Here is a 24469-nt window from a genome sequence, read left to right as displayed (position 1 = left end):
ATTTTTAATTCGTTGAATGTTCCACCTTTTTCGAGTTTGAAAAGGTACGTATAGAAAGGACCTCGAAATTAATGGCAGACGTATCCAAATTCAATGGAGACGAAGTTAGGAAAATAAAATAACGGATAATAAAAGATAACGTAAAGATGGATAGTCATATTCGAGGAGATCCACATGTCCATATAAAACCCTGCAATAAATGCGTTAAATCAAATACAAACAAACGAAATAAAGAATAAAATTCTGCTCATCTCTGCTCTCAGCCCGCCACTCCACTTTCTCTCCCTTTCTCGCGGAGAAACGCGTCTTTTAATGCAGAAAACCCTCCAAAGTCTCGTTACCATGTGAGACTCTCCGCCGTGCCCGCGCGACAAAGAGGTCTTTTTAACAGTGCACGCCTTTATAAGAGAACACGAGGAGAATCACGAGGAGTCCCAGCTCTCCTGGGCGTGTTTCGACGTGCTTGAAAAGAGCAGACCGAATAAAATACCCAGGGAAACTAGTTTCTTCTCTCATTTGGAAGGCGACGTTCCTGCGACTACGGCAGACAACGCAACCGACTCGTGTGGGATAATAAACTTTGCCGTCGACTCGGCGTGACACTGTAATACACGCTTGCAAGTGACAATTTTTGGCGAATGAGTGGACGACTCATTGGAGCGAAGCTTCGTTCTCTTTCAATTGGGACCAAAATGGAGACCCGTTCTCGAGAGCATCGCGAAGGTAGTCTGATGTTTGTAAAGATGGAGGAGGATAAGTTTCCTTAGTCTCTCCATCTTGCACAGGGTCTCATTTACTCCCAATTAAATACGACGCTACCCTTTTCCCCTTTCTCGCATTTTAAAAGTCCCATTTTCACCTCAAAAATAACCTCGAAAAATAAATCATGCTTCGCACCACAGAACTTGAATACTGTCATCTTATTACCAACAAGGTAATATCGATATTCATATTTTTTAAAGTATTTACAGTATGTCCTAATGTACTTTTATATATATCACTAATATTTATACTATTGTAACAAACACAGACCCAACTCCCAGTTTCGTTTTAAATGACCCACAACGAACCCGCGCACCTGTTACACCTCTACCCCTGTAATTTAATCAACTACAGCTTGTATTCTCGACGAAACCGTCGATACACCCAAAATCTCGTTAGACCGTTAATAACGTGTCCCATAACTCTCGTGTTACTCCGTCTCGCGAGCATAATACGCGCCGCGTCGCTTTATTAGTTCCCCCTCCCCCCGGGGGGGCGTAACGCGAACTTTTGCTGGCTCTACCCCCAACAAAGGGTGCGTGAAAGTGGCTGCACGGGATACTTAAGCCCGCGGACCAGGTGAAACCACCTGGCGAGGGGTTGTGCGGGACGGGGAGGAAGATTGATGCGGCTGGCACCATGGAAAAATAACACTGGCAACATTGTTGCGAGAGTTTCAAAATATTAGTTTAGGGAAGGGATCAAGTTTTCTCGCTTTTAATATATGAAGCTTTTGGTTAAAAATGTTAGGCCCACGAGAGAATACAACGACCCTTGGATTGGTATCAGACCGAATTGTTTAAAATTTCTAAAAGTTACCCTAACATATTTCTTGATTTTCCGGTAAATTTAGAAGTCGGATTGTTGAGATATAAATCAAAACAGTGGTTAACATATATATATACATACATACAGTCAGTCTCATAACTATTCGTGCCATCTATGTTTATTGAAGAAATTTGTTTAAATTGAATGGTATGTTTGATGTTTCCAGGTGTATGTTTATATAAATATGTTGATGTATATATAAATATATACATGTATAACGAAAACTTCATTTGGTAATATCAAAACTGTTATTAAATTTAGACAAATTCCTTCAATAAACACAAATGGTACGAATATTTATAGGACCGACTGTATGCGTAGAAGTATCATAAAACATACAGAATTTTCATGAAAAAGTGAGTAGCATCGAAGGACTATGTATTATGTAGACATCACTACGCCAAGTTACATGATTTTCTAGGAAACCATTCCTGAGACATGCACACATGCATATATGCACACATTTCTAGATTACCAATTATCTCAAAAATGAAATAGAATAAAATCTTCACGAACAGATGTCCTAATATCAAATTTCACGATCCCCTGATGAACCACCCCCGAGATATAAAGTCAAACGGAAGCCAATATCCACAGATGCATCCAAACATACAGAGTTTTGTACCTGGCTCCTCGAATTTTTGGTGCCAGAGCACTTCATGGCATACTGAGAAATGCAAAGAAACGTCGCAGGGTAGAGTTCTGGCCGATAGCAATGCTTCCCCTTCTGTTCTATTCAACAGCTGGGAAAGTAACAACTCGCGTGGGATGCGTTTGTTCGGGTCTCCGGGCGATGATAGAGGACACGGCGAAGGGAAAGTTTCAGGAACAAGCAAATGACGCTCAACGTATTGTGCAAGGTGATTCTAGAACAGGTTGTTGACCTTTGGGAGTGTAATCCACTCGACTCGGGGACAAAATAAGGACCTGTGCCTGTGGGAGCGGAAAGTTGGCTTCTGAAACTTTCTGGACTTGTAAGCTGCGAACATTTTTTCTGTGTGTGTTGGAAATTAGCAAAGACCCTGACATTGGCTACTATGTGTGAACACTAGTTACACTATTATCCCGTAAAACTATGAATTTAATTCATCTAATCAATATACACTGAGGATATTAATTCGTTACAGCAGTTCCTGCTTTCTAAAGCAAAATCTTACTTCATTCGAAAGCAGGAGCACTTTTAATTTTTAAATATGGTGCGGCGCAATTGCTTCTAGCGAGTACAGAAATTCCCGCTTTTAAGTGAATGTAGGAAATTTGAAAGCAGGAACTCTTTTAATTTGTAAAAATGGTGCAATATAATTGCTTCCTAGTTACTAGTAATTTATGATAAAAAAAAAAAATGCTTGCAGCGTAAAGAGTTAATAATCTAACGAGTTTTTAATGAATTTTTTTTTAAGTAGGACAAGAACGGCGTCCACTTCAATGGCAGGTTTTTTAAGAACGCTGCGTGACCTTTGAAAACTCCATAGCGCAAGGGAAGGAGGCGTTTCTATGCCCTTGAATACGGGATCTTTTTCAAAGTAAGCAGAATACGCTTTCAAAATTTCGAGTCAGGCTATACATCGAGCTGCCGTCGAGAGGGAAAGCTTTTCATGTAGAAAGCCGTCCTTTTCGACGATGGAACGCGATGCTTTTTGCCATGGTACGGTTATATCCCCGTGGAAGCACCATGGAAAAGCATCGACGGACGAGGGGAGGGTGTAAAATTGATGTATGAGACAGGTCGATCAATAGAGGTCTTCGTAACAAACTATACAAAGGTCTAACCGTGTAGGAGTAACAGTCACGAGTTGAGAAATGTGCTCGCTTAGGGTCGAGATTGGCTTGTATTACAATGGCTTGTAGAATCTCGACGACCCCCTCTTAACAGGAAATACGGGAGAAGGGAAGAAAATATTGATACGTACGTAGATATTGATAAGGAAGAATTAGGGACCGAAGTAAGTATACCCGAATAATAATTCAAGCACATGGAAATCGTTATACTATTAATTTGTTAAAAAAATAATTAATATTTTAGTTAATCTTTGTGAGAGTACTTGAAGTTCTTTTTCTTGTTTCTTGAGACTTCGATTCAGGTATATAACAATTTATTTGTCGACGAGGGAAATTATAATAACCACTGAAAAAATCAACAAGTACAATCAATAACGTTTTGAATTAAGTATCCATTTGATACTCGTTACGCTTGACTAAAATCAATTTAGATTATCGTGAAAAAAGAGAACAATGACTTAGATCGATTCCAGCCTGAGATTATTTCTTATTCCTAATAATTTGATACTCGAGTTCAGAAACGACTTACTAAATCTTGACTTCGTGTGGTGCTCTATTATACACTTTAATTAACAGGATTCGTTAGAAAAAACCCAATTAAATTTCTCGCGTAGCCAATTCAACGGCAGAATAAAGAAAGCGGAACGTGATTATGGTGATTATACCGGTAAGAAAACAGCGCGCAATCAATATTTCGCAATTAAGACCAGTCACGAGACAGGGGGAATGAAAAACGCGAACGATAATCAGTCGATTGAATGATCAGTGTATCGGCATGTCTAAGGATCGTGTGCGTATCACACAACCTTTCAAGACAGAGACGAATGGAACAATTCGAACAATGAACGACGAATAATATCTCCCTATACCGATTTAATCGGAATTATCGGTCCGTAACAGATCAGTTGCCTCACCCTGTATAAGCAAGCAGTTATTCAGCCAGCTTTCATTCATTTAACGTAAAGCACACATTGATAGTTATAATTCAAACTGCAGAGCTTATGTATTCTATTAAATAAAACCTTGCAGGTGAGTACACATCGATACATCTCCTTTGTTGATTTAAATTATTTTTTTAACGAATAAAGTGAACGACAACAGTTGATTTAGTCACGAAAACTAAAATAAATCCATTAAACAAAACGAAACAAATACCTTCCTAATGACAAATAACAATTTATTTGAATTTATAAATCACAAGCATCTTATTGCATTTTTATTTCGACTCGAAAGTTGTTCGTAGTTTATTCGTTGTTCGAAATTAAAAATATCCGCACGAGAATTTCGCCCATCTTTGATTCCACGAGCGTGAGAAGTGGCGGGAAACGGAAGTGCACTCACGATCTCATTAAACGGGAGCGCGTTCGTCGACCCTCGCTACAGAAACAAATGTACAAAAAAAAAAAAAAAAAACAAAGAAGAAGGAAGAGAAAAAGGGTGGAGAAAAGAGCATCAGCTATCCGTCGCTTTTCCCGTGATTTCATAACGCGCGTCCCCTTTTGCAATAATATTGCAAACGTATTGCGAGCACGCGGCCCGTTCCCGTCGATGGAGAAATGATTGTTTTACGAGAGGTCGCACGGTTCCATAAAATCAGCCCCTCCAGCTATGAGAAAAACATTTTCTCGCGATTCTCCGTGGCCGAAACGACTGCTGCATCTGGCCAGACGCTTATGGTTTGCTTGGAGGAATATGCGCCTTTAATGACGCGATACGGGAGATTCACCGAGCACGTGATAAATTCGGGGGGCCCCCGGGGCAGCCCCAAGAAAGACAGGGACGTCGCGAGGAAGAGTAGAATTTAAGAGGCCTCATCTAATGAAAAAAGTGAACAAAAAATACGATTTTAAAATGCAAACTCATTTCATCGAGACATCAAATTGTAATATTGTAATTCTAAAGAGTAATTTAAAAGTAACATACCGATCCACAGCTAATTTGATAAATATTTGCATTGCTTTATTTAAAATTCATCTCCACACACAGTATTTGTTTAATTATTTCCATGTTAGGAAATGTTGATATCTTTATGGTAATATTATACCTCAACAAGCTCAGATATTGAACTTAAATAATAAAAATTATTTCACTAAAAAAAAAGACTAAAAAAATAAAAAATAAAGATGTCAATCCATACTCGTAACAACTATAGGTCTACAAATTACTCCAAGTTTAATGTATCATCGTATTTTTATTTCATAGCGCCGTTTCAAACACGTGCCAAAATATATTTTTGTTTCTACTGGCTGCGCACGTGGAATAGAAAAAATTGAAATCGTATTTATGGCCCCGATCGCTGGAAAAACAAATCGCCACGGAAGGGGTTAATCACCCCCTCGTCTCGAAGTACAAATACACGGGGTGAATCGATAAATTTTCTTTTTGCGCGGCGTTATTGGCCCGTTCATCGCGCATAAAAACGAATAACCGTCGCGCTTTCAGGGGCCGAAGATTAAACGCAAATATGCCCGTCGATGCGATCCATCGTGCTCGTCGTGGCTTTTTACGCTCGCGTCGACATCATCTCGTCGACGAGCGTTAATTCACTCTTTAACCGCATTATTCGCGGCGGATTTAACTATTTGGTCGACAAAGCTGACGATTAAACTCGCTCTTATACAAAGTGTCCCACGGCTGTCCGTTTGTCAGCGTGCACCAGTGGTTCAAAACAAGATGGAAGTAAATGGAGCTTAATATTTTTTCGCTCGCATAACGTTTATCTATAAAGTTGTTTCAAATAGTTAATTTGATGTGTATGATATTTTCAAGGAGGATCTGCCAATATTTTTGTCAAAGTTTCATGTTTTTGCCCACTGAACATTTATTGTGCATTGTTTTGACATAGTCGAACTTTGATATATTTTTAACATATTTCAATGTGCTTCGTACTGCCAAAAACTGTCCTTCATATTCATTAACATAAAAAGTTATCGGTACATTTAATTTATTCTTTATCAGAGAAGATCTTTTAAAATCTCCTATCTCCTAACTTCAAAATTTTTTAAAACGAAACTACAAAAATTTCTTTGAACACTTAAATTAATTATTAATAACCCGTCACAAAACACTCCTCTGCATAATTAACATTCTAATTTCTCTATTAGAGGGTAACATTCGCGTCTTCCATTCGTTATCCGAAATTTTTATCTAGACAGAAACTTCGGCCATCTCTGCTCAGTTTGACCTACTCATTTACGTTCCATTGTTAACTGCGGAAGACTGGCAAAGTTTGCAAGGAAAACTCGTGTAAGACACTCTGTATTTCAGGGGAGGGCGAAGGGAGCTTTCATAAGCTTTCACGTCGAGGCGAAGTCGTTGCATTTTTCATTCTTCTACGCGCGACCCAAGTCCTGGAGCTCGATAAAGCTTCATTAAAACGTAGTCGGTTGATCGTACGATTTGTTAACCGTGAATATCCGATAATTGTTCCCGTTGCGTATCGCCTGAAACGGAGCGCGTCCGGCGTGCTTTCCACTCGGACGACAGGCCTTTCCTCGCGACGGCTTGGGCGTATCGACGGTTCGAAACAGAAAAACAGGGAAACAAAATAAAAATACAAAAAAAAAAAAAATACCACAAACGAAATAATTTATTTGTTGCCAGAAACAATCGACCAACGCTGTCGCCAACCGATACGGTGCTCGGTGACCGTAACACTTTTAAATCCGACGACAGCGGCAGCGAAATTTAAATCGGTAGTCCAAATTTATTGCACGGGAAACTATAGGGTGATGGCAGTGAAAATGGTCTGGAATTTCTGGACGCGCGAGTGGTCGAAGGTCTGAGGCATCCTACGAATCAATGTGGATCTTTATAAAAGTATTTCAAGTGTATTTGTCTCGTTTTTCTTTCCTGATATATTCATGCTCGCGCCAAATGCGCTCCCGAAGGACAATCGTCTATTAATCGGGAGTTTGAATCCTGCGCGGATTAAAGATTAGTGTTTTGTTTAACGCGCTCATTCGCTCTCTTGTTCAAATAGCGATCGGTCGGCTCGTGCTTCTCGTGTCGTCCTTTCGTTTAACTTTTCCTCTGCGGCTTGTTCCAGAGTTGATAGTGTCGTTTAGTTTCTTCTCGGCGGTTTGTTCAACGTCGATTGCTGCGTGCGTGCGAAAATGATCTCTGGAAGTGTGGGGCGTGCGAAGGATCCAGGGCGTGGGATGGTAAGAGCTCTCACGGGCGTTTTTCGTTGAGTGTATTATCGATTTTCCGTTACATGCGCCGCGAATAATCATTCAAATCATTCAAATCAATAAATAAATTATAAGGTTTCGAGGAAATAATTCCTAGACTCGTTAAGATGGTTCTTTCTAAAGAATATAAGGCATTTCTAGATAGAATATTCCGTTGTGGATTAATAAATTGTATAAATAAATCACAGTTTTATTTTTATTTATTACTGTTTAACTATGTTCGGAATAATAAATAAATATGTAGTATTACTTGTCCAACAACCAGAGGAAAAGAGACTTTGTAAAGTCAGTCTTCACCAATCCGGTATGGTCTAGTGGCTAGGATACCTGGCTTTCACCCAGGAGGCTCGGGTTCGATTCCCGGTACCGGAAAATTATTTTTTGTTTTTTTGTCTTTCTTAAAATTCTATGTACGCATTATACACTCTATATTTCTATATTATACATTCAATTCATAATTAAAAAAATGATTTTTGTTTAACAATAAGCCGGAGTGAAATCAAGTAATGTATTGCGCACATTCTCATTCGATCTTAATTATAACTCCAAACTTTACATTCAATTTTTAATGAAAAAAATGTTTTTATTAATCGAAACTAACACAAACGAAGATTGTCGAACGAAATGAAGCACCTAAACATTAAGTGGAGTACCACTCAAGCCAGAGACTCGAGTAAGACTCAATTTACCAGAGTAAATTAGCGAATAGCTCAGTTTCGTTGGCGAAAAAAGTTTTTCCTGTTAGGAAACCGATGTCTCTATGGCGGATCGTCCAAAAAATACTTCTATTACGGTCGCCCTCAAACAGGCTGCGTCGAACGAGAAAAAGTTACTCAATTAGACCCGCGGACGTCGTTCGAGAACTTTCTTTGTGTTTGACCGAAACTCAAATTCTTCCTCCTTTTGCACCTTTTCCCGAACGGGCACGTACTCTCGACGAAGTTCTCGTCCAGCATTACCACGCCGCAAAGTAAACTTTTCGACTCGGTATCCCCGGCACGTATGCGTTGAAAAATGAACAGGATAAAAAAAAAAAGAAAAGGGAACACCAACGTTTGGAATTTACAAGCATGACCGTCGTCGCTTTTTTCCATCGCGAATAATTGAAGAAAAAAAAATCTGGCCCATGAGGGGATCGAACCCGCGACCTTCGCGTTATTAGCACGACGCTCTAACCAACTGAGCTAATGGGCCACACGATCATACTTCTTTCATACTGCATGTCCTCTGTCACGATTTTGACGTATCTTTGATTGGAAGTTAATGTTGACATGATGTCTCTTTATTGACATTATAATCGAGAGAATAAGTTTGAAATTTATATACGGTGAAGTTTCTTCCCATTACGTTAGATATATTTTATTATTCTTTTATTTATTTAGTTAACGCCTGCAGCTAATAATTATTTAAAGCTCTATATGAACTGAACATGTTTTACGTATTCAGACATGACTAGCCTAAACATTGACGTGACGAGAGGCAAGGCGTCGCGTAAGCGAGTGGACCTCAACGACGGGCGCCAAGCTCTGTCATAAACAACCCCGAAGGCCCTTAAAGAGCCTTCATCGAGAAGACTGCGTGCAGACTTTCCCGGGCCGGGAAAAGTTACTTCTTGGATAGCATTCGTTGCGAGCAGAGCTCCTCAAATAAAATAATATAGTTAAAGATTACTCGGCGACTTATATTTGCATTTTCCTTCTATTCTTACACATGTTTAATTTGTGCTAACACATGTGAAAAAGTGAAAGTTTGAAACATTCCTGGTATACTTGAAAAAAACGAATGTACATGAACAATATCATAGAAAAATATATTAATAATTCCACAGATTGATGAGATATGTTTATGTTTGCACAAGGTGACTCAATCAATCTGCAAATGGAATATTTTATGGTAGAGCAGTTTTACTTTCATGTTTGTCCATTAAATCAAACAGTATATGGCATCGTCAACCTTGCCATCTTATGTTCATTCTGCTCGCAATAAAAGAAACAATGATAACACTTGTGACCTCGACACGTTTAACGTTTACGCTAGCCTGTTCCTCTCTATGAAATTTTGATTTCAGTATTCAATTTTGAAGAAGGAATACCCACTCCAATAATTCAAGCATTTATTTAGCATCAAAAAATTTTAAGTAATAATTAAAAATGTCTGACTCATCCAGAACAAAAATTCCTCGTCAAATTATCTCTCCAGCATCTCCAATATATATTTAATTTCAAAGTTCCAAACTGCCACTCGAAAATACAGGGAATTTCCAGCGATTCGCCACAAATCTGTCAAGTTCGCAAGGAAAGCGAAGCTTCTGGCGCGAAAAATGGTTGAAAACTCTTGCGAAGAGTGCTTCGAGCGTGACATAATACATCACTGGCGACCGATAAGAAAGTTTAATAAAAATGTTCCCCCAAATAATTGCCCTGTTTGCTTCCTATCGCAGGGAACTTCGTTTACTTCCCTCTTTTAACGAACTCTGACCGTAGCCTCTCCGTGAAACTCCCTTTATCGCGATCTTCTCGACTCCTTAGTCCCCTTCTGCGCGGGGAAAATATCGCCATCGAGTAAGTCTACGGACCGCCATAAACTATTAAGCTGTTGCAGGTGTCTTGCACGACCTTACACGACGTCAGCAAACTTTTCTTTCCTGACTGCAGGGGCAATCTGCTACCGCGACGCAGAGACTCTTAGCGAGAACTGCGAGGACGTTCTTCATGGAGAAAACACGTGTTGGAAAATAGAGGGACTGTACTGATTTCATAATCATCGTCTGATTTAACGATGCGAATCAAAGGTGAAAATAAGAATTTATTTGAAGAAGATGGAAGTTATTTTAAATAATATTAGAATTAAAAAATGGAGTTTCTTAGATTCATTCAAAAGTAGGGTTCTCCCAAACACGTAAAATGTAGATTTCATGTCTAAATTTTACTCACAATGGCCAGTGCTACTTGTTCGACGTTGATAGTATCGTGGTTACGTTTCACTCACCTGGAAAAAAATTAAGGACATGTTACTTACAGCCGAGAATGTCAAACATGAATTATGTGCAATGAGCATTTATATAAGGACATAATAATTTATATTTAACCAAATAGAATCGATAAGTGAGTAAATTTAATTTATCGAGATATATCGTTTCAAATTTCATGAACCATAAAATCCTTCACTTAATCGATTCCACCAGATTTCGACGCTCTTCAAGCTACTCCCCCCATTGTTGGTCACTTCGAGGCCCTCGCTCGTCGTTGTCGCGAACCGTGGACAACCAGCAGCGACAGGGGAGTCAACCCAAGAAAGGGATAATTAACGACGTTCTCCCTTCCCTGTCTCTCGAGTCGACCTCTCAGTTCTCGCAATTCGCATATGGCCTGGTCGATCGAGATGGACAGAGAAGGGCGAAGAGAAGTACCTACCTCGGCGGCCCTCGAACAATCAGCGATGGAAGTTTCTACTTGGGTGGCAACTCTTCACCTTTTCCCTTCCACTCCCTTCACGCTCGTTCATTTCCGTGCGTGCAGAAGAGAATTAGCAGCGAGACCGTGAGACGAACTTTCGGATCGCGACAATCTTTGGCTAATGGACGGGACACAACCCCGGGACCATGTGTTTTTGTTGCCCACTGTGGGACACACTGCATGAAATAATTAGAGGATCACGTTTCTTCTCCTTGGACGGTCTCAAAGAATTAACCGAATCTCTGGACCGAGGGAAATGATTAAAAGAATGTTTCGGGGGGAGGGGCGGATATTTTTAATGGAGATTAATTTTTGCGGGACAACTTTTGCTGGAAATTCTAAGAGTGAATTTTAAAAAAATCTCACCTTCTAGAGAATGACAAAACGAACCTTTTTAATATAATTTATTTATACGACGTTTAATTTCAGAGATAAAGATTGAAAACTTAGAAGACCTTCCTGAAATTCAATTTTTGCACGAACTTCTAACTTTTCAATTTTTATTTTCAATAACAAAGCATCCTACGAATAATCAAACACCTATACCTATCTATAGATCAAAATGAAATTTCGCGGCGTTATTTTTTTTATACAATCTCGATAGTATCCACGATCAACACATTTACCCATAATTTCCCTATAATTCATACTTTTTCTCCCAAAAACTCCCAAACCTTCTTCGTTCTCTCTAATTCGCAGTAACGAAGAGTCAGAAACCTGCGATCAACTTTGTAACGCGACCCTTGACCTCCTTGTTCAACGAACGTATTAAAAAAGTAATTTAAGACGCTATCATTAACCTGATTGCGTGTCAGTCAACTGGATGTTCATTCGACGGTGGGCCAATTTAATAACTCGACGCGTGGCTTCCTCCTTTCGTTTTTTATTTCGCCGAAAAAATTGCACACGAATTGGGTCTCTTCGCTTGGAAATTACAGCCTTGAGAAATATTAACAGAAAGACTCTGAACACCGGTCGAACGCAGGCGCCAGAGATTATTTACGCGACGGCGCCGCGCGCCTTTGCGTTTTATTTCCCATTTCCCGCGTGCGCAGTATAACCGCGATCATGATCAGGGTCGAGCAAGCGCGGAAGGACGCGCAGTTTTTGCAACCGGAGTTAATTACTTGCGTGCGATCGACTCGATATCGAGCAGCTGAAATTGGACTAGTTGCGGCAAAAATAACACGAAACGCACGACCCACGTATACAAAGTTGTTTTTATGTTCATCACGATTTACTGTTCGGTAGTAAGAAGATATTCTGGGCAAGGAGGCTGCAAAGTTGAGATTGCTTGCAATTTTTATTTTCGATGCAGGATTTTATGAGACATTTATATTTTTGTTATTTATTTGTGTTTATAGTCTGAAAAATGTATGCAACGTCAAAAGGGAGAAGTTTTGTTGACGTCACTGTGCTCATAAGATTATTGGAAGTGGAGGTATTTTGGGTTAGGAAGCTGAGAATTTGACATTCTTATTTATGATGGTAGCAAGGATTATGCAGAACATCTGTACTTTCTTTTACTGGTCGGTGCCTCTAGTTTCTCAGAATGTATGCAACGTACAAAAATTCTATAGCAAGAAGAAGTTTCAATGTACATATGTCCGATTCTGGTCGTTCCAGTATTCATGGATACCCCTTCGTGTTATTAAATATGTTAATATTATATAATGTATTCGAAGACTAGAGGTAACGACCAATAAAATGATAAATAAATATCCTTGTTCTCTGTTAAAGATAAAAATAACAAGCTTGAACTGTCACAGGACCATTTTTGAGAATTCGTAACTCGAAAACTATATAATCTAGAAAATTCAATCTCGAATATGATACTGTGTACACTTCGAAGTGTATCACGTAAAATTCCTATAGAAAGACGTCGCAATTATTATTCACATTAAAAATTCCTTAAATTAGATCTCTTTCAGGTCTGGCCTGGATAGTTTAGGGCCTCCGGAGCTTATTTTACTGACCAGGAAATATAACGCGAGACAGTTAAATAATTTCGTTTTATATTCTCGCTCATAAAAACTGATGTCCGAAGATGCGGGATCATGTATAGCCCCGACAGCTTGATTCGCGCAGCGGGAACATTTATTATCCGCAATCGCCATGTTAGATGGTGCTCGGTGTACAATAATAATAATTAATAATAACGATCGCATATCTTTAACAACGAGAGACACGTGCGTCTGATAACGAACGGAACCTCGCCGTTGGTCGGTCGAATTATTCCCGCGTTAATTGAGACGACGTCACTGGCAGCTGACAATGATTCCAGCAATAGCCGCGTATCGCTCCAGCGATAATAAGGGGAAACGAATTACCACTCTTAACGAATTAACGACTGGACGTGCCCTAATGGAGTGCAGCGTTGAAAGCTGGTCGTCTCAACGATGAAATTTATTATCTAGAATCACAGCTGTGGATCGGCGGAATTAAAAGGCAACTGTACTGTGAGCGCGTAAACACGGTCAATAGAAGACAATTCTTCCTTGAATAACTTTAAATAAATATCGGAAAATTCTTCAAGAAATTACCGCGAATGAATAGCGCTAATGTTTCGAGCAACAGTGGTGTTAAATTGGAATATACGGAGTTGTCTGTGGAAATACTTAGTAAGATGAGAATTTTTATTTGGATTCGGACGTTGATATTTTTTCATACGCTATCGGGGTAATATTATTAGCAAAAATCAGGGAAAAATTCATGGTATAACTTTAAAAGTACATCAATAAGAGAAAAAAAATTCACTTCGATATACCGTGTGCTATTCCTCCTAAAAAATTTCGAATGTTGTCCATTTCTCAAGTCGAGACGCGAGGAAATCCCATTTAGGCGGATTCTCAAGGCGTCTGTTCCCGCCACCGCACAAACGGAGGGGGCGTGGTCCAGTTCAGGATTCTTTGGACCTCATCGCGTGTACCGCGAGCATAACTCAAAGGGAGGAAAGTGTGCTACACGCGGCAAAATCCAACGTTTGACCGTGGCCTCTTATTAATAATTACACACAAGCAGTCATTATTGTTGCGATCGCGGCGCTCGCTAATTGTAAATTGCGACCATGAACAATCGTCGCGGGAAAATGTTCTCCTGCCAGCGAAGAAATTGAATTTCTTCGACGTGAAACAAAGACCACTCCGTTTGGTAAAAGTAACAAGTAACAAAGTCGTTTCCAAACGTGAATTTTTCTTGTAAAGTACTTTCATCTAAAATAATACATCGTAGTTCGTGTATTCGTTATTCCTATGCGTGCTTTTAATTTTAAGGAAGTTTCATGTATTGTTGACTAGTGAAACTAAATACACACGTGATGTTTTACAAATTGTGCTTTAAACTTGCGTCAAATCTTACACATCTAAACCTTCTTTCAAAGATATCAAAATATAACGATCAATTCCATAACATTCTCAAAGGATGAATGTAGTATTTTAAATTTACTTTCTCATTTCTTCCCTGAGTTATCCATAAAAACAAATTAAAATCGGAATGTCAAGTGAGTCATGCAAAATTCTGTTCGCGTAGCCCTATCTATAAATCCGTTTGTGGTCGATTCCGATATTTCAAATAACAAACGTTTAGTTCTACACCGATACTGTGGGTAAGGCATACAAATAAATTCGTATAGATTCGTTAAAAGGGCGAACATCCCGAAACCCGTCGATTCCCCAAGCTTGGTAGACGTTAATTAAATTTCCCGAACATGATCGTAAAACTTTAACGACACCGGACGTTCAAAGTGGCTCACTCGTTCCAAGACCTCGCGCGCACGATCAACACCTCGTTCCCAGCCCACCTGGAACCACCGTCCACCGTCCACCGAAAAGCCAATTCCCCCGGCCGGTTACCCGACAATACCGCAAATTGCAAGCGCGTTGTCCCTGTATGGCCAGGAAGACACGGCAGAAGGGATTTACAGTCTGTCGTACACAAGCGGGGCGTCGATAACTTCTGAGAAACACAAGTAAGATGGGGCCGGAGGTGGACATCACCGCAGAAGTAATCACTGACCACTGTCGCGTAATCTTTTGGTGGTACTCGTATCTGATTACTCATTAATTTCTCGAGGGACGAATTTTTCAATGGATTTCTGTTTGCTTTAATCGAACATAGGCATACCGAATTTTCATCTGTAAATTGATTTTTGCATACGAATACGCTATCTTACTTTAATGTTGAATCCTTTTTAATTTTAAAGGGCATTACAATTGGGCAATAACGGTAATTTTGATGTAAAAGCTATACATACGTGGCAATATCACTTAAGAAGTTAATGAAACTCGTGGATTTTATATAGTATAAGTGGTTATTATTTGATAGAAACCGAAGAGCATCGTTCTTTCTGTTCCGCGGATTGTAATTCTGTCGCTATTTACATCCCTTCATCCTCGTTAAAGAAAAGAATCCTACATATAAACTGCACCATAACTGTTATATTAAGAAAGAAAATCCCAAAGCAACGTGTCTCTCATCTCGAATGGAAGCGTGCATATAGAGCTCTCCGCTCGCGCCGTTGCATGCGACGTGGGCGTAATTCAAAAAATGGCCACATGATACCAGCGCGGCCCTAAATCTACCCCCGATTAGGGCTTATTACCGGTGAACACGATCGAGAACCATTTCGCTCCGAGGGGAAAGGAAATGACGTCTCGTTGCATCCCGGACTCCTCGAGTTCCGTTTCTGTGGCAAGAATCCTTACGGACGCAATTACGCAGGGTAATTATCTTCTTCTCCCCCCTTCTCCATCGCGTGGATCTCGTTCATGTCCATCTATGTCTCTTTCTCGCTGTTGCGAGGGACTCGTTGAACGCGCACCGACCGATCATTCGAAACGAAACGTTCGTTATTATCTATGGTTATTATCTATCTCGTTATTATCTATAAAGAGGTCTCCTGGCAAGCAGACACATGCATCCGCGGATTGTAATGCCGGTACGAGTGATTATAGTAATTTACCAGTGGACACACGGACTAAATCTCGCCTTAACCCTTAAATGGACAATGTTGTTTTTAAACAACATACTAAACATCACAGATAAAATTGACCTTCTTTTATTTTTTTGTAATTTTGACAACTAGAAAAAAAAAATCGTCCATTTAAGGGTTAAGAGACTCTTCGTTACAATTTGTCGTTCGAGTCCGCGTTATTTAGGAGTGAAATAACCATGGTTGGAGTCGAGTATTTTGTTCGAGTGTAACCGCAGGTAACCTTATTAAATAGATAATAAGTGGATTGTTTGGGTGTAAAATAGGGTTTCTGGGTACTTGGATACCTGGAAGTGCCGAGCGAAGGAGGATTTCAAGAGGCTTAATCCCACGAACCTCGAGTGGTCGATTCTGCCACGACAGTCGTAAAACATTTGGCGTGCAGATTCGACGCCTTTCAGTGAAAGACAAGAAAACCTTCCCTTCGTTCGGTAGTTTTCCATGTATTTTTATGGCACCCCGAAAAATCTCGTACGACAAAATAACCAACAGAGAAGTATTCTAACAAATCCACCAAGTATAAATAATTCCAAGATCTCAAGAAAATCTAATTTCCTAAATAATTTCAATCAAGTACAAGTAATTCCAAGATACCAGGACAGCCTATATGGTTATTCGGAGAATAAAATGAATAAAAACGCCAAGTTATCTTTAGATATACACTCAAGTGTAAACAGACCTAGAGTCGTGAGAGTCGAGTCCTATAGTATTTATCTTTTGAAGAGATATTCTGTGAGACACTGTGGCATTCAGTTTTTTTTAGGGCTTGCGTTGGCTTTAAATGGAAGAGAAATTGCGGAGCATAAGTGGACCACCAAGAGTGAAGAGTTTCAAGGACTCAGGACAGTCAATAGCTATTTAGAATCTTGAATTCAAAGCCAGGTCAGCTTAACATATGTCAAGATTTAAACAACGAATTATTGAAAGGTACCACAATTTTATACGAACATAAAAATATTTTCGTTGAAAAAATGTAGAATGCAACAGATTACTACACATGTCATACTAATGCTACATATGACCCAAGTATGAAACTATATATTCATTTTGGAGTAACAAAAGAGATAAGATTAAGGAAACGATAATACTGTAGTGAACTAAAGAATTTAATTTAATACTGTAATGTTCTTTTGAACTCTAACTTTTTCTCCCGAAGTACTTGCTAACAAGCCTGGCGACGGTCTGAAGCCATAAAAAAAGGTAGCGTCCCTGCTCTGCACTTGAGACCTTAGTTGACCGTCGAAGAAGTGACGAAAACGGGCAAAACACGACTTTCTCTCGACCCTTCTGCCTCAATGTTTACCACAATACCAGATGTAATCATGATAAGAGAAATAATACAAGGCTTGAAACGTAGAAGAATAATTTTAAAATTTGTTTGTTACACACTGAATCGTAATTAGTAGTGATAATGAACTAAAATTGAGTTTTGAATAAAATGGAGTATAGCGGCCAATTTGGAGCAGAAAATGTAATAATAACAACAAAAATTTGAAAAAAAAAAAAAAAAACCCTCCCCGGCGGGGAATCGAACCCCGGTCTCCCGCGTGACAGGCGGGGATACTGACCACTATACTACCGAGGACTTTACATTTTCCTAAATTTTGAAATTCAGTTTTCTTCTGAGCGTGCTTTTAGTAACAAGTTGCTCAAAAAATTTGTTACTCCGATTCTTTTTTTCGAGAAAATTTGCATAATCGCTTCAATTTATCCCATTTGACGTCAATTCTATAGTTATAGCACCGACAGTATTGATAATAAGAACGATTACGTAAAATATAAATTAATCTCATATTTTTGTGGAAAAGGTAATGTCTATTTACCTTAGCAGGTGATACGATAATAGTTTAACATTATTAAATTAATTGTGATTGCAATTAAATTTTGTGCATAATCTAATCCTTTTAATAAATGTATATAACTGTTTATATTTAATGATAAACATAAATCTGTCTCAAATTTTACGTTTACAATAAATTAATTAAATTTATGAATTGAATATGTGACCTTCGCTGTTATCACTGATAAAAGGTATTACGTTATACCATGTAATAGATAACGTACAACAGACCTGTGATACATGAAGTACTCCGTTATCTGTCCCCCTTTTGATCCATCCAGTGTATTAATGACGAGGTGTACGCAGCACAACGATACTATAATTTAACACACACGATTCGATTTAATAAACCACCGACCAAGCCTCTCGCGTGGCACTTCTATGACTGTCGAAAAATAGTCCCGTCCAATTTGCTCTCGAGTCCTTAGAGAGTTTTCCATGGGAAGGAAAACATTGGAAAGGGGCAGATAGACCGAAGACACAAGGACCGTTGGAGAGATTCAACGGAATAGGGAAGCGTGGCTTGGTCGCCAAATGTGCGATGACATTGAACAAGCCCCCAGTGGATCTCTGAATAGGGTTTGCCGTGGATGACCTGCGAACGATGTGGAGAAAAAAAACCTTTTGTGTTCGAGGAAGTCACTTTCTCTACGCTTGCTACTTTTCGCAAACGAAGAAAACAGACACAGGCAGAATGAAACATGTATACGGGTGTCTACGTTAACTCTAAACTTTTTGGTATTTATTATAATTTTGTGGAAAGATAATAATAACAGTTAGATGATATTTTGATTACTAGACCCACTGATTTTATTCTAATAAAAGTGCTAAGTACAAATATAAATACTAATGTAGACTAATGTAGAAATATTCCTGACGATACATTTATTTTTTTCAACAAAATTTGTGTATATTCGTATCACTATTTGGAGTTGGAGTTCGAATGTGTAAGACAAAAATAAAAATGTACGATAATAGCTAAGACAATAGTTTCAACTTCAGAAACCTGAGTTTACGATACGGTCTTGAAGACCAGCTATTAGAATTATTGACCTACTGGCCTTTATTGGAGATGAAGGCCCTAACATTCAAACTTTTGCACATCGTTCTCAAAAGTAATTGACGTATCGTCGCTACTCGCGAAACTCGCAGTCAATGACACCACTAAATGTGCACCCCTTAGGACTCGAAGGGAAGAATATTTCTAACCAAGTGGCGTATTGTACGAAGAATTTAGAAAATCCTTTATAAATAATCCTTCGATTAAGGAAGTACTTTACTCCAAAGGCCAAAGAAATTCCAGGAATTCATTTTTCAGAAAAGTTGCAAGTCGTGCGCCAGCCACGAGCTCGTCTAATTTTCGCGAATCGCATCGGCATTCAGCGTGTCTCCGTGCGTAATATAAATACTTCCTTCGATCGTAGCCGACAAGAATCGTATTGCTGTTCATTTAGCATTCGCGATACGTACGTGCCATCGACGTCGTGCACGGCGTGGTTAATTGCGCGAATTCATCACCTGGTGGGGAGAATCGAAGATTGGAAGGAGACGAACGACAGACAGCGAGAAGAGGGGCGAATGGGGAGGATTGCTCCACGTACGATCACGCCTGTTTGATATGCCGCGACACTCAAAACTCGTACATCACACTTAATCGCTGAATATGGAACAGTCAGCCCCGACAGCCGCATCCAGCATGCATATTTAGACTGCAATTATGGCCCTTAGCTATTGTCGGCACGCACGGCGCGGCAAATTCCCTATTGAGCCACCCTCTGCCTCCGCTTTCTTTTTTAACGTCGGATATCGCTCGGACTGAAGCCGATGCACTCTGATTTGTCTTCTGAAATATCCAGCTTGAAAGGAAATTCGATATTTAGTCATTTCGACCAACAAAAATGAAGTTTTTATATAAACTTCATACTTTGGAGCCATCATAAATTTGGATAGAAATCTGATAAATATAAGTAAATTAGCAGGAATTTCGTTTATTTATAGGCATTGTCAATAATTAGTCATTGGAGACGTTAAAAATTAATTTCTGACAATAGTTGAATTGCATTATTTACAATACTTATTGTTTTAACGATGAATATGACTTCGCTGTAATATTAACGTTTCGCGAATTCTTTTCTCGATGGATCCATTTCTTCTCTTCTTCAACAGCTGACAATTACTCTCAAGTTCCAGAAATTTATATTTTAAAATGTAGTTGAATTTCAAAAAAAAAGGCCTCTCAAGTTTCTAATTTTTATTTTCGAACCCAAACGTCGGATGAATAAACTGCAAATATAAAAAAGTTTCGTCTCGTCATTCTTTACAAGCTGATATTATTTTAAAATTTGACCGTTCGATGGCGCCCCTTAGAATTTCTCAGACCTCGTCCGGCAGTCAAAGGGTTAATCGCGGATCCGCGACTGGTCCTCGCAAATCCATCATCGGGACAGACGCAATAAGCGAAAAGGAACCGTGGTCTCGACTTTTCAGTGCACGAAACGAAAAGAAACGAGTCGCGAACTGGATCGAACTGCTGAGCAGAAACGTCGACCGTTCGAAGCGGATTCGAGGAGGAAGGGTGGCCCAAGAGGGAGAACGTCTCGTCTCCGTGTCACCGCGCCCAATAACACGCGGGTAATCACGATTTAATGGCTCAATAACGTCTGTCGCATCGAGCTGCCACGGACCCACGAAACAATTTATCGATCCCGCCAGTCAATAAATTCAGCTTTTGAGTTGTATACGGGCCTGCGCGGCGCGCTTAAATCTCAAAGCGGATGGCAACGAATTCGGAGCGACGAATCCGAAAATGACGCGTATAAATTACGCGAAAGATAAATATCCGCTCGGACGCGTTCCGCCGGTTGGCTCGGAGTCCATCCTTCTTCGGGTTCTCGAATTAATGCGTTCGATGGAATACCACTGCAGGGGGAAGGTCGGGAGCTGAGCGACGGAAGCAACGAGTCCATTTTAGGGCGTCGTGTTGGCAGGTTAACCGGGAACAAGTGATTCCGATTAGGACGGTGAGTGAAACAAAGTGCTCGCGACGGGGATACCTTTGTTGATGGAGACTGACCAGCGTCCTACTCGTGATCATTGGATTCTGGGCCCCTGAGTCATGGGTATGTATCGTGAGGGTGATAGTAATGGTTTAAGAAAGAGAACTCTGTTCAAACAAAAGACAGGACAATATTATGAGAGCAAGTTCGACGAATGGATGGACGTCGAGAACCTGAGGTGTGAAAGAAGAACGTTTGGACCGCACGACAATGTGAAGAGAAGATAGAAAATGGAATCGATCGAATGTTTAGATTAAGGGTTGCGACTGCTAGGCGCCAGTTTCGAAACGAATCATAAGAGTGTGTTGCTGGAAGGAAGTGTGTTGCGTAAAAGGAAGATGTGATTGGAAGAGTTTCAGTTTAGGAGCGCGAAGAGAAAAGATCAGTGGAAGGATCAAAAAGTCAAACTGCGTGTGCGACCAACTGAAGCATAGCATTTTTTAAGACTGAAATTACCGAGGTCAACGTGGTTTCTATCGAAACAGGAAGTAGCAGACAATGCCCAGGCATTCCTCACAGGAGGACCTCTTGAAGAGGCCTGCAGATGTTGATCCAAGCGCGTGAACGTCGTTCCTGAAGACTTTCCCTAGTGGGAACCATCAAATCAGGAAGAGTGGGGGCGCATCCTAAGCACCGATGCTCCCCCAAAGAGACGACGAGGGCATTCGTAGTTCGACAAGCGCCCCGGTGAAATCGTTACGACGCTATTGCATTTGTTATTACACTTATCCGTACCACTAGAGCAGTATTGCTTTATACTATCGATAACTTAGAGTTGCATAAAAATAATATATTATATATTTTGGAAAATTTTAGGACGCGAGAGTTTCGAGAAGTGCGTACGTCGAAATAATTGAGTGAAGACTGTGAGTGATTACGTGTTCGTGAATGCTTGCAGAAGACCCTGAAGTGTGAGAAATGTTCAATTTCCTTCGATGCGTTTTGGATACCGTTACTTACATTTTGGAGTGGATCCAGAGTTTTAGTAAAAAGTAAGGATTACTTTTGGAAATAATATTTTGAATTGTATAGTCGGTTAAGGGAGCTCAATGTACTACTGAACCAAGTTTGACTCGAGTCATTTGATACTTTATCAAAAAACAATATAATCCAAATTTCAAGTCTGTATCTCGACAGAGAAATTCAATGTTTACCACTTTCTTACATCTAAAGAAACTATTCCAAGTTTCCTATAACCGAACATTGAATGCTCCAAAAAATTTCGTTCTTGAAATGAGCAAGTACGTTGATCACCACTGAGCTAACCTTGTAGTAAAACGAGCCCGTTATCGTAGTAGCACTACGTTTCAGTGAATGGCCAGTGTCTCTCATCGCGACAGTATCGACGCATGGTAATGTCATCAGATCCATGCTGTGTCGTAATAATGTTTCTTCATATATTATATTAGCTTTGCTTTGACTTCTTCTTCAAGAATTTACGCTGGATAACGAGTTACTCCAATATTAAAATATTGGAGTGTACTCCAAAAATACGCTCAGATGAAAACTGAATTTCAAAATTTAAGAGAATGTAAAATCCTCGGTAGTATAGTGGTCAGTATCCCCGCCTGTCACGCGGGAGACCGGGGTTCGATTCCCCGCCGGGGAGGATAATTTTTTTTTTTTAAATTTTTATTGTTATTATATTTTCTGCACCAAATTGATCACTATACTCCATTTTATTTCAAACCTCAGTTTTACTCCATCATCGCTACTAATAAGTACAATTCGGTGCGTAACAATTTCAAAATTATTCCTTTATATTTCAAGTCTTGTATTATTTGTCTTATCTTTATTCATGTAGCATTATCGTTTCCTTGTCATACCACTTCTACTGCTCCAAAATGGTTCTACAGATTTTCTTGTGTTACTTTTCTATACTACAAAATTTGGAACAGCTCTCAATATAGATAATTACTTTTTAATATATTAAATGGAAAGGTAGATACGGCTGAAATTACAAGTACTTGATATTATTAATCTAAACCTTGCATTCCTCACTATATAAATAATCGGCTAAACGTATTCAGAATACATGCCCTAATACGAAATAAAATACTAATTTTTCCATTCGAATTTATAAATCATCTCCGATATAAATCTTACACCAAATTTTTATATTAACACATCTCATAAATTCGTAAGATCCCCGATCGTACCAAGTGGAATTAAAAGTACATAAACTCCATTAATATTTCTCAAGCTCGTTCGCACTTGGGCCGTCCATGAAATTCCGATAAAATCGCGCGCTTAAGACGACGTAATACATAAACAATGATTCACTGTATACTTTGCCCGTTATGTCTATATCTCACGTTACTTTATGACGGTACACTACTGTGCTAAGTGAGCACTGGAGCCGTTCGTTAAATCCAAGGTGAATATAAACCGGCGCCGTAATGGCAGTAGTACCTCGATCTAGAAACACGATGGGAAAAGGTCATTGGTGGCGTGGTCATTAACAGCTGTCGACAGTTTCGATATTGCCCGGCTGGAAAAAGCAATTCCACGGTTCTATTCTTCATTAGGTTCGCCTGGACTTTATATAGAGACTCGTAAAAATTGCCAACGACATGTTTAACGTCTCGTTCACGCAAGTATGAACCGATACAGGAGAGGTCAATGGCATTGCCACGGACATTGATTATATTATTGCTTTGAACGGTCTCGGTGTCCTATTAATTTCCAATTCGATCGCTTTGACACCGAACGTGGCTCCTGTTAATCAAACCAAATGCTAATTGTGTACAAAAATAATACAAACGTATTAACAATGAAAATATCAATTTTCGACTTGGTCCTAGGTTAAAATATAGGTTTACTCAGATATATTATCAATTTCTCACAATCGCATTCTTATTCTCTCATCAAACATACAAATACCAAAGGAATGAACACTTTCAAACAGGAGTGCGTATGCGTTCCAAAAATACTATTTCTAACTAGTTTGAACAGAATTATATTTATTTAAAATATTTCTTTTCATAGAAGCATGTCACCAACTCTTTCAACAAACCTGTACGAACACACATCAACGCACCCATTGGTCAAACGCTCACAAAATGTAACTTCGAACCAATTTAACTTAAAATCTACAACTTCGAATTTTCGTTTTGAAACTGTACGCGGGAATTTCAGAACAATGACGGAACGTTGCCCCAAACGAAAGGGTTAACAGGGCAATTGGAGGGAATCCATATTCGTCTGGCAATGCCCGATAAAACTGTCACATCTAGCCTGATCGACACGCGGTAAAAGCGGCACGGCGAACCCGCACGCAATCCATCTAGCAGCGTTGCAAAGTCGATATGTTGACGGTTGATAAGTCAGCCAGATTGAAATTATTGACGAATGATTACGCGCGGACATCGCGGTATCAGATTCAGCGACGCGATCATTTCCTAGAATGAAATATGGGGGACGATCGTACGGCTTCATACGGTTGTGCAACCGCCAGCGACGTATCGATGTAAACCCACGCTTCGCACTTGTTTATTTAAGACACACGTTACCGCATCATTGGCTAATGTTTAATATTCAATCGCCCGGTGATTGCCCCGCGATTG

The 24469-nt window shown here is 39.6% G+C and overlaps 1 protein-coding gene and 4 non-coding genes across 5 annotated transcripts in view; 2 read left to right on the top strand and 3 right to left on the bottom strand.

Moving 5' to 3' along the window:
* The window catches only part of LOC128889207 (mannosyl-oligosaccharide 1,2-alpha-mannosidase IA), a 546492-nt gene that overhangs the window by 329750 nt on the left and 192273 nt on the right, over positions 1-24469 (bottom strand). The gene's annotated exons all lie outside the window — the stretch shown is intronic.
* Trnae-uuc (transfer RNA glutamic acid (anticodon UUC)) lies at positions 7863-7934 on the top strand. The gene has a single exon. It is a non-coding gene; the product is annotated as a tRNA-Glu (tRNA).
* On the bottom strand, positions 8683-8756 carry Trnai-aau (transfer RNA isoleucine (anticodon AAU)). The gene has a single exon. It is a non-coding gene; the product is annotated as a tRNA-Ile (tRNA).
* Positions 17521-17592, bottom strand: Trnad-guc (transfer RNA aspartic acid (anticodon GUC)). The gene has a single exon. It is a non-coding gene; the product is annotated as a tRNA-Asp (tRNA).
* Positions 22441-22512, top strand: Trnad-guc (transfer RNA aspartic acid (anticodon GUC)). Its single transcript has one exon. It is a non-coding gene; the product is annotated as a tRNA-Asp (tRNA).

The sequence above is a fragment of the Hylaeus anthracinus genome, unplaced genomic scaffold (genome assembly GCF_026225885.1).
Source record: "Hylaeus anthracinus isolate JK02 unplaced genomic scaffold, UHH_iyHylAnth1.0_haploid 11997, whole genome shotgun sequence".
Lineage (NCBI taxonomy): Eukaryota > Metazoa > Arthropoda > Insecta > Hymenoptera > Colletidae > Hylaeus > Hylaeus anthracinus.
The sequence above is the reverse complement of the archived record's forward strand: the minus strand, read 5'-3'. Positions and strand labels throughout refer to the sequence as shown.